The sequence below is a fragment of the Talpa occidentalis genome, unplaced genomic scaffold, assembly GCF_014898055.3.
Source record: "Talpa occidentalis isolate TD23 unplaced genomic scaffold, MPIMG_talOcc4v2.1 talOcc4.2, whole genome shotgun sequence".
In the NCBI taxonomy this organism is placed as follows: Eukaryota; Metazoa; Chordata; class Mammalia; order Eulipotyphla; family Talpidae; genus Talpa; species Talpa occidentalis.
In genome coordinates this window covers 12,555,856-12,561,855 of record NW_023602073.1, presented here as the reverse complement: position 1 = coordinate 12,561,855, position 6,000 = coordinate 12,555,856, and the positions used below count along the sequence as shown (strand labels likewise).

At 43.3% G+C, this 6,000-nt stretch overlaps 1 long non-coding RNA gene across 1 annotated transcript in view; it reads right to left on the bottom strand.

The window, feature by feature from the left end:
• Positions 1–1,825: 1,825 nt before the first annotated feature.
• The window catches only part of LOC129146371 (uncharacterized), a 93,294-nt gene continuing 89,119 nt past the window's right edge, over positions 1,826–6,000 (bottom strand). The window contains exons 3-4 of the long non-coding RNA XR_008553008.1: positions 2,657–2,774; positions 1,826–2,360 (exon numbers count right to left, since the gene is read on the bottom strand). This is a non-coding gene — a long non-coding RNA (uncharacterized LOC129146371). The remainder of the gene's footprint in view (positions 2,361–2,656; positions 2,775–6,000) is intronic.

The window sequence follows — 6,000 nt, the reverse complement described above, 5'->3', positions numbered from 1 at the left end:
GCAAATTGCATGTGTTTATCTTTTTTGAATGCTGAGTAATATTCCATGGTGTATATGGACCACATCTTCTTGATCCAGTCATCTATTTTTGGGCGTTTGGGCTGTTTCCAAAGCTTAGCTATTGTAAATAGTGCTGCTATAAACATAGGGGTGCAGGTGCTCTTTGGAATTGATGCTTCTGTGTCCTTTGGGTAAATACCTAGGAGTGGAATTGCTGGATCCTATGGAAGCTCTATGTTTAGTAGGTCCAGAAATCTCCACACAGCTCTCCATAGTGGTTGCACCAGTTTGCACTCCCACCAGCAGTGCAGGAGAGTTCCTTTTCTCCACACTCTCACCAACATTTGTTGTTGCTAGTTTTTTTTAATATGTGCCATTCTCACTGGTGTAAGATGGTATCTCATGGTAGTTTTGATTTGCATTTCCCTGATTATGAGTGATGCTGGGCATTTTTTCATATGCCTGTTGGCCATTTGCATTTCCTCTTTGGAGAAGTTCCTTTTTAGCTCTTATGCCCATTTTGTGACTGGATTATTTACTTTGTTTTTGTTGAGTCTCTTCAGCTCGCTAAGAGCATTCATTATTCTATGAGGACATCAGAAGTCTGTGGACTTAAATCTCTAGAAACTTCCAAATATTGATTTTACACATGATCATCACCAAAGAAATCTTTCAGGATCAGTACAATCCTGATTACTTTCTGAACTGTGTAGGTGTTTCTTCTGATTCATCAATGAAAAATACTTCTGTTTTAAAATTGAAAAATCTTTGCCCCCTCTTTTCACCGATGAAGACATAGAGGTGCCGCTGAAAGCCATCTTCCCTCAGCGCCCACGGGCCCTAGGAGGAGACAGTGATGATCACTGAGGGAAGGGAAGGGAAGGGAAGGGCAGCCATAGTCTCTTCTGACTTGCTGGAGAAGCAGCTGTCAGTAGTTCTCCTGAAGCCTCCTAATAAAAGTTAAAGGCTCCATTTAACTAAACCCTTGTTGGGGCCTCCAGGATGGCCTAGGGGCTAGTCTCAGCGCTCTCACCGCTGCGGCCTGAGTTCGAGCCCCGGCCAGGGAGCTACCCGCAAGGAGTGTGGGAGTTAGCCCCCGTAAGGGGGCATGGAGCTAGAGCGCATGTGGTGCAGCAGAAGGTCTCCTCTCTCTGTGCCTGCTGCTCCACTATGCTCTGTGCCTCCTCCCTCGCCCCGCCCCTCCTCCCTCGCCCCGCCCCTCCTCCCTCGCCCCGCCCCTCCTCCCTCGCCCCGCCCTCCTCCCTCGCCCCGCCCCTCCTCCCTCGCCCCGCCCTCCTCCCTCGCCCCCCCCTCCCTCGCCCCGCCCCTCCTCCCTCGCCCCGCCCCTCCTCCCTCGCCCCGCCCCCCCTCCCTCGCCCGCCCCTCCTCCCTCGCCCCGCCCCCCCCTCCTGTCTGCCCAATAAAATCTGACACCTATGATACTCCTGAATGCCTAAAGTGAATATCAGTTGTGATTAATAACTACCATACTACCATGCCACTAAACACCCCTCCATATGTAAAGTATCTATTACCCCATAGTACCTTGAGTTTTTAATTTTGGCATTTGATGTATATTATAAATCAACTACACCATTTGTTCTTTAACTCAGCCTTAATAGTCCAATACAAATTATTAAACATACAATAGAGTTCTCAATTGAACTGATAAGTTCCATTACATTCCCCGGTTTGTCTCCTCCCTGTGATTCTGTTACAGGGTAACGCTGATATGTAAATGGGTTGACCTGACTGGGTCCTCACCGGAGAACTTGAGACTTGTAATAAGACTGCATTGCAGACAGACACACACAGAAAGGTTCATAAATGGTTTATTTACAAAAGAAGGGGGAATGAAGAACTCAAGGAGAGGGAGACAAATTGGTGAATGCATTCTACTAGCTCCACTGAGTTGGAATCCCTCATGGCACACGGAGAGCTGGCAAAATGCCTAAGAGAACCCCCAAGCTCCACCTATCAGGTTATATACCTGGGCCTGACTGCTTAACTCTACCCTCAGTTCCCTCCAGTCCATCTTTCCATGATGATGATGGCATTATGGGATTTGTAGTTCCTGGTGTTTCCTCTGGAGAGGGGGGTAGGAGTCCACATAAACCTGTGTAGTAGAGTTCGTTCAGGGCATCCTTTCTCCCCAACAATTCCCCCCTTTCACTTGTTGCCCCCATTATTTTTATGTTGATGAAGGTCAGATGTGTATATGCTGGGGTTCAGGCTCAGATGATAATTTCTCAGGGTTCCAGTTTAGAAGGAAAACCACAGTCTCCAGGTTTTGTCAAGTGTGGCAAACAAAAGTCCTCTATTCCTGGAAGATAGTGAAGTCCATGCCAAAAGAAAACCATCTAGAGGAAATAGCCAAAACAAAACAGCAAAAATATCAAAATCACAGGAAGAAAAAAAATCTTAAAAACTGATTAACTGATCTTAAAGTTCTAGTCCACCTTGATCCCAACTTTATCCAACAATATAGCAAAAATTTGCAAACTCAATCTACTTTTAAAGCATTTAACCTATTTTTGCATAAAACATAGGACAGAATAAACAAACAGCAATTTTAGCTGGCTTTGTTGGAATACCCCATATAGGATCAGAGTGAACTCTTGACATCTGGTCTGTGCAGGAACAAAGTTGGTCTCACCAGACTCCACCTGGTGTGTCCTCGTCTCAAGGTTTACCAGGTCTTTTGCTTTTTTCCCAGTCATCCAGTCCTGCCAATGGAGGCAGCTTCCTCACCTTCTTTGGAGGTCTCTGGAACCCTACAAACAAAATAGCAGGTTCTCTTCCTGGTTCAGCTCAAATTCAACTGCCTGGAAGAATTCCAATCAAAGCCACCCAATGGAACATGTTTCCAATTTTCTAGTTTAAGCAAACAAAATTCCCCATTGAAGTTATGCAAAAATACTCTGCCATGAGCACTAAAAATTACTACCACTATTTTTCATACTGTGTTAGTATCAAGGGGAGAGAAAACGCAAACACAAGTTACTCTGCTGGGAAACACAATGCAATATTGCTGCATATCCTGGTTAGTCAAAATGAGAAAATTTCCTTTGAATCAAAACAAAATGCAAAAAAAATTACCAGTATTATTTCAACCAAAACTTAGTAAAAGTCAGGTTTATCTTCACCAGTCTATTCAGTCCTTTGTATGAAATTCTCACTGTCAAAGTTCCATTAATTGGAATCATTTGGGGTCTTTTTCTCCAGAAACAATTTCCACAGATACCAAACCATTGGCATATACAATATTGTGGGACAACAATCAACACTGGCAATTTACCTACATAGGTAATGAAAGGTTTTACACAAGTTTCAGAAAACAGTGTTAACATTTCTGTACATGCCAAAGTTTTACCATTTTGCCAAGTGATGATTGTTCCCTTCCAGTTTTCTTTACTGAGGAAACCAAATAGGACAAATTCTCCCCAGAGGAAAGAGAGAAATTTTGTGGAGTGTCTCAGGTGCTCTGCTGAGGTTCCACAAAATTTTCTTTGATCAACCAAATGACAACCAAATTTTACTTCAATTTACATTTCTGGGAAACGTTTCTTTTTTTTTTTTTTTTAAGACAGTTTGAAAAAAAAAAAAAGAATTATTTATTTATTTATGCAAGCACTGGGTACAGTCAGAAACCCAGGAGGGTGAGAGAATTCACCAGAGCCAGAGGGGGAACAGAACAGGCAAACTGATGAAGTACACTGCTGAGGGGAGCAGCAGGCGCAGCAGGAGAGGTCTGCACACCATGTGGGACCCTCACTGGTGGCCGGGGATCGAACTGTGCCCTTAGAGGCTGCGGACAGCTTCGCAGCCCAGCGCTCAACCACTGCGCCACCAGGGGAGGCCCAATTTTCTGGGAAGCTTTGTCATAGATATCAGAAAAACAACAGCAACAATAATATTTAATCTCTGTGAAAGCTCCAGCTCAGATCAGTAATGCAATGTTGACACTCAAACTATAACCTTTAGTTCTTCCTCATAACTGGAGACTTTTTTTTTTCAATATTTATAGGCACCATCTATACCAATTTTACAACCACTAGAGGCTAAGGCAAGGACACAAGACATACAACATATAGACTGTAGATAACTAAAGAGAGCTCTTTAGTTTCTCTCATAGGCCAAGATGACAAAAACAAGCAAAAAAAAAAAAAAAAAAAAAACTCAAAGTTAAAAAAAAAAAGGCAAAAGTTAAAAGGAAATACCAAAATCAAGATTGAAGGCCTTTCTGTGTAATAAAAATTAAATTATTGAAGAGAAAGTACTGCCAGCAAAATTGCATGATTTCAGATGTTATTTCGTATCTCCTAAACTTTCAAAGGAAGATTGGTTAGAGCGTATTTGTCATCTCAGAGTTTTTTCAGAAAGTGAGTCCTGGAGTATCCTGCTACAGTAGCTGGAAAAGAAGACAAGATAGTAACATGTAAGTTTTCTCTTTTTCTTAAATATCTCAGGTCCCCAATGGGTTTACAAGACCAGTGGGTTTATGTCTTTGGGTCAGTTCCTCCCGGGGCTCTTTTAGATCTAGTGGAACCCCTGAGCCCCACTATTCTTCATCTGATCCTTCTCCATTTTCTACCATTTGTCTCCTCTCCTCTGTAATTGCCTCTTGATTCCTTCTACTCTGTCCATATTCCCTCCTATCTTCATCTGAGCCTGTACTCTGTGCTATCATTTGTCTCCTTTCCTCTATCCTTGGTTCCAGAACCTTGCACTCCATCAATATTCTCTCCTGTAACCCTTGTATGAATCATCATGTTGTGGTGTCATCAGCCATCTTTCCTGCCTTCTGTCATTATTTTGTCTCCTATTTACCTGTAATTTGAGACAACTGTACTTTCAATGTCCCTCTTTCCTGCAGTAAGTACACTGATCTCTCCCTAGGGGTTCACTTCTCCTGGGGTGCTCTCCCCATTCTGTCACTGTTTCTCTGAACTTCTGTCCTGTGCTCCCTCTGTACAAAAAGCATCCAGGTTTTGGTTTCCTTTCCTCTCTGTTATTATAAACCTGAAATGCCAAGTCTACCGATTGGGATGGACTCATCTCTGTGATGCCATCCACCTTTGCTAACTTTCTCCTTATATCTAGGGCACTATGCGTAATGAACACCATAGTGATTAGATGAGCATTTTCTGGGGCATCTGGATTTATATCCGTGTGGGTGGTATATCTCTGGATAATTCATTCAAAAAACTCTGATGGATCCTTTTTATCTCTATGTTCAAGCTGTAGAATTTTACTGAAATTTCTTTGCTTGGGAGTTCCCTGTTGCAGTCCTACCAATAAACACTCTTTATAGACCAACATTTCATTCTCCCATTGTTGGGGTCCCAGCTGGGATCTACCACTGGGACAACCATCTCTGGTTCTGGAGATTCTACATCCTGTTGGTGGAGGCAATCAACCCCCTCCCTGGTTTACCTGAAAACCATCCTCTGCTCATCCAAAGTCAATAAAGATTGTAGTACTGATTGTATATCTGCCCATTGAGGATGGTGGGAGAGGAAAACAGAGGCAAACAAGCTTGCCATCCTCTTAGGATCCTGCTGGGAAGAAGGAATATAGGGCCTCCCTGGTGGTGCAAGGGGTTAATCACCATATTATGAAGCAATCTACAGCCTCTACAGCACCAGTTCGATCCCTGCCCAGCCAAGGAGAAACCCACGTGGTGCAGCAGACCTCTACTGTCTCACCTGCTGCTCCCCTCAGCAGTCTCTTTGGTCCAACTGCCTGTTCTGCTCCCCACTCTGTCTCTGGTGAATCCTCTCACCCCCCTGCATCTCTGGCTTGTACCCCAACTCTTGTAGGCAGAAATAAACCTATAAAAAAACAAAGCCAAATCAAACATTGTTTGATTCTCGATTCTTGTCCCTCATACTCTTACTAGCTAAATTAAGAGCCTCAATTTGTTGCTGCACATTCTCAGTAGGTGAAGTAGAACATTCGAGAACCAAGAATGTAGCAAATGTCACTTAAACACATTAC